The following is a 12816-nucleotide window of genomic DNA, read 5'->3' as shown; positions in this document are numbered from 1 at the left end:
AGTTGTCGAGATGGAAACAGTATAGAAAACGACAACAGTCAGGGATGTAGCAAAGGTTTCCATGCTTGAGTGTTTTTAATTTAGAAAAAAAACACATAATTAGGAAGACACGCTGAAGATGTAACAAATGATACATGTGTGGGAAAAGTGAACAGGGAGAAGTTTTTTTCATAACACTAGAACCTAGGGGCATCCAATTAAGCTAAATGGTTGGATATTTAGGACAGATAAAATGAAGTACTTCTTCACACAGCACATAATTAAACTATGAAATTCAGTATGCAGTGAGATTATGAGAGCCAGCATGGTAGAGTGGTTTGAATGTTGACTAGGTGCAGGATTTCAATCCCTCTTTGGCCATGGAAACTCACCAGGTGACTGAAACCACATGACAGGGTCGCCATTACTTGGAATCCACATATGTTGAAGGCATATGATAACAAGATATAGTGATGGCTTCCAACTTGAAAGGGGAGCATTAGACAAAAATATGGAGAATATGGCTGTCAGTGGATTCTGTTCACAATAACCACATGCTACTTCAAGGGTCAAAGTGACTATGTCTTTGGGGGAACATGTGGACTCTCTTGACCATCAGCCTGGCCACTAAGGGTAATTTGATGCTAAATATGATAGGCTTTTAATTTGACACAAGATAATTGCTCTTATTTTGTTATGTGATTTCAGACTAATAAAATGTTCTAAGCTAACTTTACAAGCAAGAAAGAATGAATTTTTGGTTCTGATTCATCTGAGATGAGCAACTTCCAGGAGTTTAAAGATCCAAACTGACACTCCCCAAAACATATACTTGGACATGGAAATCCATTGGGCAACCTTGGATAAGTCATATTCTCTCATCTTCAAAGGAAGGCCATGACAATCCATCTCAGAATAAATCTTGCCAAGAAAACCCCATGACTGGGTTGCCACAGGATGGAAACGTACTTGAATTACTACAGTAACCAAGACATTGTCCATGGACACAATCCCAGACCTTGTCCAGAGAAGTCTGGTAGCTGACTTTGATGGGTGAATTTGTCTAAACAGAATAGAAGCCCCTGGGCCAAAACCAACATTTGGTCCAGGGGGTTCTATTCTGAAAATAACAGCCAGCATCCTAACAAAAAGCCAAATCCAAAATAAGTGTGATTTTTGAAGAGCAATCACATTGCTACTGGCATGGAGCCAGCTTTTGCCTATCTATAACTAGCCCAACATCACATGCCTCTTGTGTCCCAATTGCAACTCAGCAAGGTGCCCACAGTATTATTCACCACAGCAAAGCCCCCATGATAATGTTACCATAAACGGAAAACAAATTGAAGGCAGACAACAATAACAAAACTACATGGATCTCCATTCCAGCACTCAACTACGGTTATGCTACCACCACATCTGCAAATGTGATAGAGGCAACAAGAAAGCTCATGGTATTGTTGCTCATTCGTTCAGTCATTTCCAACTCTTTGTGACCTTATGGATCAGCCCACGCCAGAGCTCCCTGCCAGCTGTCACCACCCCCAGCTCCTTCAAGGCCAATCCAGTCACTTCAAGGGTGCCATCCATTCATCTTGCCCTTGATCAGCCCCTCTTCTTTTTTCCTTCCATTTTCCCCAGCATAATTGACTTCTCTAAACTTTCCTTTCTTCTTATGATGTGGCCAAAGTACTTCATCTTTGCCTCTACTATCCTTCCCTCCAATGAGCAGCCATACTTTATTTCCTGAAATATGGACTTGTTGGATCTTCTCGCAGTCCAAGGCACCCTCAGAATTTTCCTCCAACACCACAGCTCATGGTATCACCCTTAAAACAAGGTGCATGTGCCCTGTTTATAACAAAAATCAGGGCAGATTATTGTATTTGTAAATGAAGTATACACACAACAGGCACCTTATTTTTAAGGAAAAGTACAAATTTTGTCGTGGTTGCTGTAGCAACTTTGGGCAATGTGAGAATCTGCAAAGTGGGCTGCATATGTATTACTCCTGTGCTTAGATACCGTAAACATACAGTTCTTAATTCTAGCTCCAAACTTTTTCATAGAGAGCCATTGGTGTCAGCCTTTATCTGAGCCTCATAACTTGCATCCAGCGGGAGAGCAAAGCTTCACACCTCAGTGAAACACAGGGTAGCTGCAATTATCCCCAGCTCTACCAACGTGCGGCAATTAGCAGCAAATGCAAAACACAGTTAGATAGAGTTACATTGCTATGCGCACCCTAGGACATAGATAGTGCATAGCTAGGCAGAATTATTCAGTCATCTTGTTGCAGGGTGATCTGGCTCATTAAAGCCTGTTATTAGGTGTTTTCTATCATAACTAGTCAATTATTATAAAGAATGAAATAGAAGAAAGTTGCAACAAGGGATTTTTGTGGGTACTTCACTCTTCTCTCAAAGGACTTGTGGCTCATGCTACTATTATCAGCTGCAATCAGGTTGACTTTTACTTATGGCAATTCTATGAATATCAATAGCAGCCTTGCTCAAATGTTACAAATTTTGACCTGTGGCTTCCATCACTGAAGGCTTGCTTACACTTGAAAAGAACCACAAACGCTCCCCAAATGGAAGGCTAACTGTCCCCACAATACACAGCAACCACTGGAGTGTATCACGTTTTTTTGGTCTAAATCTAACTTTGTCCTGCTTGGGGCAAATTTGGGGGACATTCCAATGTCTCAACTGGACACCTGCACCACCACCCTTTTCCCATGCCGCCACTCCTCCAAGGCAGCCAAAGAGCTTTTTGGAAGTACCTGCTTGCTGCAGTACCTCTGCTGATATTGTCAGAGGTGCCAACACAACCAGCAAAAAGGAAGGGGGGGTCACCCCCTCATTTTTGCTGGTTGCAAAGACGCTCTATCCTGATATTAACAGAAATACGCACAACATTGCGTAGGTGACACACAGTGGAATTGATGCACTCCTGTTTGAACAATGGGCCCAAATCCAGGGCTGCTCTGAGGCCCAATGTAGATGAGACCTGAGTCTTCATCTTTTCCTACTTCATTCCAACTTGACAAACATTATTGTCTTTTTAGTGAGTCATATATTCTTATGATAAGACCAATAGTCTCTGGTTAGTCAAGTTGGGTTCCAGGAAGACCACATGCTTCATTTGATCCAGAACCCATTTGTTTGTCCTTTTGGCAGTCTAGCGATGCCACAAAACTCTCCTCCAGCACCACATTTCAAATAAGTTGATTCTCTATCTTCATTTTCTACTTTAAAGCTATGTTACTCATCTGTGGTCATATTTTTTGTTTGTTTAAAGTTCAACTGTAGACCTGGAAGGCTGGCTGTCTCCACAATGCACAGCAACCACTAGTGTATCACAGGGGTTTTTGGGGGGGGGAGGGGGGGTTTGGTCTAGTGAAGACTTATCTCTTCCAGCAGGCCTACCCAGAGAGTTTTAATGGTTAATTTTAAACTCCACTTTAAGCTTTCTTTTCTTTCTTTCTTTCTTTTTTTTTTTTTTTTTTTTTTGGTTTTGTGTATTTTGATACGTATTTTATGGAGGTATGTTTTAATATGTGTATTTTATGGGGTGTCTTAAAATTATTATGTTTGTTTATGTTTTAGGAATGCTGTAACCCACCTTGAGCCATGAGAAGAGGCTGGCAATAAATAAAACTGTTGTTGTTGTTGTTGTTGTTGTTACACTGCCTTTGCACTTTCTTTCTTTCCTTTCTTCAGTAGTTGTTACAAGCCTTTGCTACTTTTGTGCTAGTAGTATGATATCATCTGGATATCCTAAATCATTGATGTACCTTCCTCCAATTTTTACACTTCCTTCCTCGGAATCAAATCCAGCTTTGTTTTTATATATTCACCATACAAATTAAACAAACAGGGTGATTAAAATGCAGACTTGCCGGATCCCCTTGCCAATTGGAAACCATTAAATGTTGTGCCATATCTATTTAAGAGCAATCTATACTTTTCTTTTTCTATATAATCTAAGGTTTTTTACAGCCTCATCAGAAAGGCCAGGCAAAGCAGGCAAAGCATCCCTCTTCACCTGGCTTCTGTGAGAAAAGAGAGGGGCGGAAGGGCAAATCCATTACCTCCTACACAGCTCCCTCTTGGTGACACTTTCCCATCACATGGTGGAAGCGTCACCCTCTCCGAGCTTCCTGTGTTGAGGAAAAACCATCCAGCAATGTTTTCACCCTAGTTGGGGGTGGGGCCTCTGCCAGAAGTCACGCAATGTTATGTGATGTTCAGCGTGGGGCTCCATCCTGAAGAGAGGTAGAAATGTCCTAGGATGCTGTTTAAGGTAAGTATGATGAGGTCCTAAATAAGCTATACAGCACAGGCTGATTTTTTTTATTGAAATTCTTTGTGTGTTCAATTTATAATATGCAGTATGTTTGTAACATGATCCCTGATGTCTCTTCCTCTTCTGAACACATTTGGCAATTCTGTTGCTCCATATATGGTCAAAGTCTTTGTTGTAAAATCTTGAGCATCACTTTGGTTACATGGTAGATCAACGCAATGGACAGTGATAGCCTCCTTCTTGGGGAATGGAATATATATTGAGTGTTTCCAATCTGTGGACTATTTTTTGTTTTCCATATTTTAGTAAGAATTTGAGTGGATTCTATCTCTGTTGCTTGAAACAGTTCAATTGTCATGCCATCTGTCCCCTGTGACTTATTTCTCCCAAGTGCTTTGAGTATAGCTTCTACTTTCACTTTTCAAAATTCTGGGCTCATCTTCAAATGAGGAAAAAATATAAAGAATGGAAGGAAGGATGATTTACCAAGAAAGAGTAGTCCATGGTTGCAGAAAAAATATCTAAATAACAGCTAAAGCTCAGGATATGCTAAACAGACTAGACAAGCAAGGAGCACCAAAGAGAAACCTTTTCACCAAGATACATTCTGGGCAAGAGAATGACCCAAAAGATGGTGGGGATACTGTTCAATAAGGCTGGTTAAATGCTAACAGTTTTTAATGAAAAGGCAGAATTACTGAATACCTATTGTGCCCCAATACCAAGACAAATAGAACAGATTATACAAAGAGTCTGTCTGCAAGTATTTTGATGGCAATGCAGTGATCTGTAGGAGCCAACATGGGTTAGCAAGTCCTGCCCAACTAATCTTGTATCTTTTTTTCAAACAGGTCATTAGTCTAATAGATGGTGGAAATGCTGTTAATGTCATTTATCTGGATTTTAGCAAAGCATTTGATACAGTTCCCCATAATATTGTGATTAGCAAATTGATTAAGCATGGAATAAATGGGAACTCTGTCAGATGGACCAAGCTCATAGAGTCATCACTGATGATCATGCTTTAGTTTAAACTGAAATAAGGTCTTAAGGAGAGAGCTTCTGGAGTCCCCCTGTTTTTGAATGTTGTTCTTTATTTACTGTTACGATTTTAGAGTTTTTTTAAATACTGGTAGCCAGATTTTGTTCATTTTCATGGTTTCTTCCTTTCTGTTGAAATTGTCACATGTTTGTGGATTTCAGTGGTTTCTCTGTGTAGTCTGACATGGTGGTTGATAGAGTGGTCCAGCATTTCTGTGTTCTCAAATAATATGCTGTGTCTAGGTTGGTTCATCAGGTGCTCTGATGAACCAACCTAGACACAGCATATTATGATGAACCATCAAAGAAACCACAGACCACAAAACAGGGGACCTCCAGACAAGGAACAATCACGGGCAGCTAATCACCTCTCAACAAAGGATTCCCCCAGGCAGTAAGAAACCACACCTTGAAACTGCTAGGCCATTAAATGCTAATCAAGGTGGCCAATTTAAACATTCACACCTAGCTCCAACAGACAAGAGTTCTTTCTCCCACTCTGGACCTTGCACAGATATATAAACCCCATTTTCCTAGTTTCCAACAGACCTCACAACCTCTGAGGATGCCTGCCATAGATGCAGGTGAAATGTCAGGAGAGGATGCTTCTGGAACATGGCCATACAGCCCAAAAAGCTTACAGCAACCCAGTGATTCCGGCCATCAAAGCCTTTGACAATACAAAATGAAATTTGCTACTTTGTGAGAGTGAAAGGCCACAGGGCCAATGACGGATGGGGATTTCTGTATCTTGTGATCCAAATGATAACTTTTCCAGACACTGACCTTTGAAGTATATCCAGATTTAAGAAATCTATGGTGTGTATGAACAAATTCAGTAATTACCCTGTCAGATTGCTTTTCCTTAACAGGCAAAAGTTTCAAATATTACTATCCATCTAGACAACACTGCTTCTAATGCAAAAGAGAAGACTTATATAAACAAAACCCAGAGGGCATTTTTTCTGTTAACTTCTGAAATTAGAACAGACAAGTTATATATCAATTTATTTATCATAGTTTAATGCTTATGTAATAATGGAGTCAGCTGACAATAAATATGTACATGCACCATGAGAACCAAGGCTTTTGCTGTAGTCATTTTGTGCTCTCTTAAAAACTGTTGTTCGTCTTTCATCCATAAATGTCTTCACGTATAACATGACTGTTAAACAGCTTGTGGAAAGTCATTCATCATAAAGTAAGAAGCAAAAAAGAAATAACAGTTTACTTCGTGACTTTTGTACCAATACAACTTTATAGATGAATCTTTTGTGTTTTAATTGCAGCTGAATTACAACTGAACCCTGTGTTTAAATTGCACTGGACTGTGTCAAGAGAACTGCTACCCGCTATTGGCAGGATCATTTTCTTTCTCTGGTTGGCAATGGTTTGATTAGCTGTCACAACCATAAAATGTAGTGGAGAAGCAAGCAGTTACACAAAATCCATCACCACATCATCCACAATTGTTCAGTCCTGGAAATTACTTGCTGTGGCCAAGAAGTCCAACCAAACAATAAGATGCAAAACAGTCTTGTCTGCTATACTTGGCAGAATATACAAAGGAGGTTGGATGAAAGGAGAGAAAACACACGACAAGCTCGATAGTCAGATATTGTGGATTCTGTTTCCACATTCTTTTGATACCATTTTATCATGGGAGTAATAAGGCATTCTAATGAGCTCGCACATTTAGACTTTATTAAAAGACTTATAATATTTTTGAAGATTTCAAAGGTTTTTGGTACAATGAATCTGAATGCATTAATAAAGTCTCTTAGGACTTTATCACACGACAGGTTTGTTACACAATTACACTGGGTTAGTTCTGTGTTATTTTTTCCTTATCCCATGACATTGTGACTCTCCCATTGTTACATTGCTTTACTCCATTTCCCAGCTTTTTAAAAAAAACTTGTTTTGATATAATTATAAAATTGCACAGGATACCAGCATGCTGCAATTATGCAATTATGGCAGCATTCTTTATTTGCAAGATGCATTGAAATAGCACAATTGCTGCACACAAAAAATAAATATATGTGCTCTGTAAGGTGAACACAGGTAGGAAGGCAGGGTCGAGTAAGACAGCAATGAAAATTACTACAGTGGCACCATAGCACTATTAGAGAGATGGCAAGCAGTAAGGAGAAGCAGGTAATCAATAAATTATTATTATTATTAGTATTATTATTAGTATTATTGAAACACAGCAAGTTTAGTACACAGCAAACAAGATAACTATGCTGGCTGGATGTATTGGATCACGCGTCAGACACTTCCCAAGTGTCTAGGACTGTGTGATGTATTGGTAAATAATGCAAGCAGATTAGAGGAGGGTTGCCTTTTGCAGCTGACAGGTGGTAATTTTGTCAACGTCGTTTGTTTTTGAGTGCAAGCCAAGGTCTTTAGGCTCTGCACCCAGTGTGCCGACCATCACTGGGGCCACCTTTACTGGCTTGTGCCAGAGTCTTTGCAGTTCTCTCTTTAAATCCTCATATCATGTCAGCTTTTCCAGTTGTTTCTCTTCAATCCTGCTGTCACCTGGGATTGCAACATCGATGATCCATACTTTGTTTTTTAGCATGATCATGAGGTCAGGAGTATTGTGCTCCAAAACTCTGTCAGAATTCGGAAGTCCCAGAGTAGTCTGACATGTTCAATTTCTGTAACTTTTTCTGATTTGTGATCCCACCAGTTCTTTATCACAGGCAGATGGTATTTGTGGCACAAGTTTCAATGGATCATCTGAGCAATGGTTTTATGCCTCTGCTTGTAGTCTGTCTGCGCAATCTGCTTGCTGCAGCTGAGTATGTGATCTATTGTTTCGTCTCCTTCCTTGAAGAGTCTACACTTGGGATCTGTAGTTGACTTTTCAATTCTGGCTTTGATGGCATTTGTTCTAATTGCCTATTCTTGGGCTGCCAGAATCAGGCCCCCTGTCTCCTTTTTCAAAGCTCCATTTGTGAGCCACAGCCATGTTTTTTCTTTGTCAATTTTGCTCTCAATTTTTCCCAGGAACTGTCCACAGAGAACCTTACTTTGCCAGTTTTCTCTTCATTGTATTTTTACAGTACTCATTCTTTGTCTTTTGCACTTTAAGCAGTTTACTACTATTGACTTCTCTCAGTGTTGGTTCTTGACTGCCTTTCACATAATCTGCCAGTGCGTCTTTCTCTTCTTCTACCGTTTGTTTCACTTGGAGAAGCCCTCTGCCTCCTGATTTTCTGGGCAGGTAAATATGTCGACATCACTACACAGGTGTAATGACTAGTGGATTGTCATAAGTTTTCTTGTTTTCCTGTCCAGATCATCAAGCTCTCCTTGTGTCCAGTCCACAATTCCAGCAGTGAATCTAATGACGGGGATGGCCCAGGTGTTGATAGCCTTGATCATATTTCCGCCATTTAATTTGCTCTTCAAAACTTTTCTGACCCCTTGGACATATTCTTTGCTGACCACATTTTTCACATGCCCATGCTTGATATTGTCAATAATTGATATTGATTATTATTATTATTATTATTATTTACATTATTATTTACATTATTGTTTCCATTGGCTTAAACAAGACAATTGCTGAGCAACAACTGTTCCTTCCCCATCTGTCTAAATCTAAACCCTCCAAACCCTATTTAATAACTCTCCTGTGCTACACTTTATTAAGGCCATATAGCAGTGGTTCTCAACCTGTGGGTCCCCAGGCCTACAACTCCCAGAAATCCCAGCCAGTTTACCAACTGTTAGGATTTCTGGGAGCTGAAGGCCAAAACATCTGGAGACCCAAAGGTTGAGAACCACTGATCTAAAGCATTAAGAGGAAAACCTAGTCAGAGTTGTAGCAGTTGGAGATTAGAGATTTTGTTGGGTTTTTCCACATTTTGGGGAAGTGAAGTTCAGCCCTTTGGTAAACTCTCCTAGTCTCAGTATCAAATCACATCCAAGATTCAAAAAGGTCCAGAGAGAGGGGCCATACTGAACAGGAAAAAGGCCCCACATTTAATCCTCACATTTCCAGCTATAAAGTAACTAAAAACACAATGGTAGGAAAGGTCCCTAGTACTGCCATTGCAGCACTGAACCCAATGAGTCAATGATCTGAATTAGCAGAAAGCAGCTTCAGATTGACCATAAACCAGGAAATATCCCCTGTAGGCTTAAAATCATCTTGACGATATGTCCCACTATAGGGAAAGCGCCAACACAATAATATTTTCTCCCTAACACAGTCATAATGAAGGTGAGTTCAACTGTCCTCGTATTGATTGCATAGATTATACTAGAGAGAGAGAACTTTTCAAAATTGTAAAAGATGGCTTCCTAGAACTCTTCGTTCTGAGACTTATGGAAGGAACATTAGTCCTTGATTTAGCCCTATGTGAAGCACAGAGATTAGATCGATAAATAAATATAGCCTAGCCACTAGCAAAGAGCAATCATAGCATTGTCAGATCCTGCATCTTGATGGGAGGGGAAAATACGACACTGTAAACCCGGAAGAATGAGTAATTAGAGCTCTTAATAAGGCAAACCTTGGCAAGAATGCTCTAGTGGTGTTTTAAAACATTGTGCTGGAGGCACAAAGAGAAAAATGAATATATGCCCCAAATAAAAAGAGACCAAGTTGTGAGGCAGGCGTAAGGTAATGATAATATCTCACCAAAGGGACAGATAAACGGCTGGTTTATATTAAAATTCTGGTTCTTCCTCTTAATTGATTAGTGACCTGGGATAGGGATGGTATGGTTAAGTGACAAATAAGTGCATATGAAATTGTGAAATCCAAAACAGTCTACATGGAGATGTCATAATACAGTGACAAGGCTGGTGAGTGCATGCAGACACAGTACGAATAGGAAACAATATACGAACCTAAACTATAAAGTGCCTGCTTGTACTCAATAGACTACCAAATTAGCCAATGTCACTCTTGAAAGCATCGTGGGCTGCTTCTAGAACAGCATTCTAGAATAGAACCACTCAGTATGGTGCAGTTATCAAAAGAGCAAACTGAATAATAAGGACTATTAAGAGAAATGCCACCACGTCTTGCACAAAATCAGTGCTTTGAAGCTTGAACATACAGAGCTGCATTGTATACAATCAGATTACCATTCTAGTTTGGCAGACAGCAGTTCTTAATGTTTCTTTGTCAGTTTTTTTTTGAAGGGGAAGGTAGGGGCGAATCCAATGTTATGGTATTGCCTTGTACTTCCATGGGATAATCTTCCTTTCTTCCCTATAGATTTCTGTTCCAGAGGGTTTCTCAAATCTCTGAACAAACTATAGGGCTGGGGGAAAAAATCCCAAGGGCCATCTATTCAGTAGTTGAATAAAGAATATCTGATAGATGACTGTCCAACTCAGGGGTCCTCAAACTAAGGCCCAGGAGGCGGATACGGCCCACCAAGGTCATTTACCCGGCCCTCCCTCAGGGTCAACCTAAGTCTGAAATGACTTGAAAGCACACCACCACCAAAACAACAACAACAACAACAACAATCCTATCTCATCAGCCAAAAAGCAGGCCCACACTTCCCATTGAAATATTAATAAGTTTATATTTGTTAAAATTGTTCTTCATTTTAATTCTTGTATTGTTTTAAAGTGGTTTTTGCACTACAAATAAGATATGTGCAGTGTGCATAGGAATTCATTCATGTGGTTTTTTTTTTTTTCAAATTATAATCCAGCCCTCCAACAGTTTGAGGGACTGTGACCTGGCCCTCTGTTTAAAAAGTTTGAGGACCCCTGGTCCAACCTATAAAGATCTCCAGTGAAGAAGAATCTACCACTCTCTGAGGCAGTCCATTCCACGATGGAATAGCTCTTGTCACCCGATGTTCAGAGAGCTACATTATGAGAGGGAGCCCATCCTGCTTCAGTTGACAAAAGCATTTTCATTAGCAGGGAGCCCTGTTGGATCTTGGCCAATGGCCTGTTCCATATTTCTGGAGGTTGTTGATAGGCTGAGTAAAACAGCCCAAGATCTTGCAGCATCTTTCCATGAACAGAAGAGCTTCTTCTGTTCAGCCTGGAAAACTCACTGCAACCTAGAAGAGCTTCTTCTAGAAATGAGAGGAACTTCATACAATACCTATATATTGCCTTTTGCAGACTGCCCCTCACTTCTACACCCTGTTTCTGTTTCCAAGCCCCCAATGAAGCATTGCAGAAGGTATTGAAGGATGAAAATGATATCAAGAGAAATTGACTCCTTTCCATCTTCCAGCAAGAATATCACATGATTGGAGTTCCACTCATAGTAAGATGGAATCCTAGTGAATGCATCTGATCAAAGGATCTAAAAATATTGCAGAACCCTGAAGCAGAGAGAAAATAATCAAAAATATGGCATAATTATGTGCACTTTAGACATCCGATTTCTGTGTAACACAAGCATATGGGCTACAGCCAAGGTTTTATATGAGAAATGTCTTCAAAAGAAGCAATCCTGGTAGTTAGTGGAAAGTAGTTTGTGGAAGAAATATTAGAGGAATGTGAAATAAAGATGCATTTTGCCAGGGACTGAATGAGAAAAAATATACTTGAACTCAAAACTATCCAGTTTAATGACCACGCAAGACATTTAAAATAAACAAAAAAATGATTGCATGTAATCTGTCTTGCAGCTGGTAGTAATGAGCTAAAAAGCTAAGGAAAATACAGTAATAACTGGCCTTAACTAAGATTTCAGAGAAGTTTTTTACCAAAGGCATCTTAAAACATTACTGTCTGAAACAGAATCTCAAAAAGAGACTGGACACTCTTCCATTAAATGCTAGCAAATGCGCTATTCAGATAGACTGGCATTCTGTGTACTAAACTACTGAAGACCGCTCTCTACTGTGGTTCGAACTGATTACTATGGCAGGGTACCCCCATGGCCCAACTTGATTTGTATTTGCCATCACACAACTCTCTCCCAGCACCCTTTTAAATATTGATATATTGTCCTACATCACAAGATATTTAAGGCAGTTATATTACTAGCATCATTTTTACATCTGCAGAGAGTTTGGCCCAATCTATCATATGCTTTTAAACGTGCATATTTTCCGCAATTTTCAAGGTTTTAGCTGTGTTAGTCTAGTGCAGCAAAAAAATTGGCCTTGTGGCAACTTTGGGCCCTTCCACACAGCCCTATATCCCAGAATATCAATGATTTTCTGAATCCATACTTAGATAATGTGGGATATCCTACCTTGATATTCTGGGATATAGGGCTGTGTGGAAGGACCCTCAAAAACAACCGTTGTATTATTCATATTTATATAGCCTATTAGATATCACAACCATGCTAGATACAAGCCATCTTTGAAAACACACATACAGATGGACATGACCATTTAATGAGTGGAATTGGCTTCATAGTTGGAGAGCATTCAATTTAACATATAGCTAGTGAAAAGACCCACATCTAAACTGGCTGGGCAGATCCAATTTTGAACAACTATCAGCCAATCTCAAATCTCCCCTTCC

General features: G+C 39.8%; 1 protein-coding gene across 1 annotated transcript in view; it reads right to left on the bottom strand.

Moving 5' to 3' along the window:
* The window catches only part of HK3 (hexokinase 3), a 77565-nt gene that overhangs the window by 31315 nt on the left and 33434 nt on the right, over positions 1-12816 (bottom strand). The gene's annotated exons all lie outside the window — the stretch shown is intronic.

This window comes from Anolis sagrei, chromosome 2, assembly GCF_037176765.1.
Source record: "Anolis sagrei isolate rAnoSag1 chromosome 2, rAnoSag1.mat, whole genome shotgun sequence".
NCBI classification, from domain to species: Eukaryota; Metazoa; Chordata; class Lepidosauria; order Squamata; family Dactyloidae; genus Anolis; species Anolis sagrei.
Note: the sequence above shows the minus strand (reverse complement) of the source record. Positions and strands in the feature narration are given on the sequence as shown.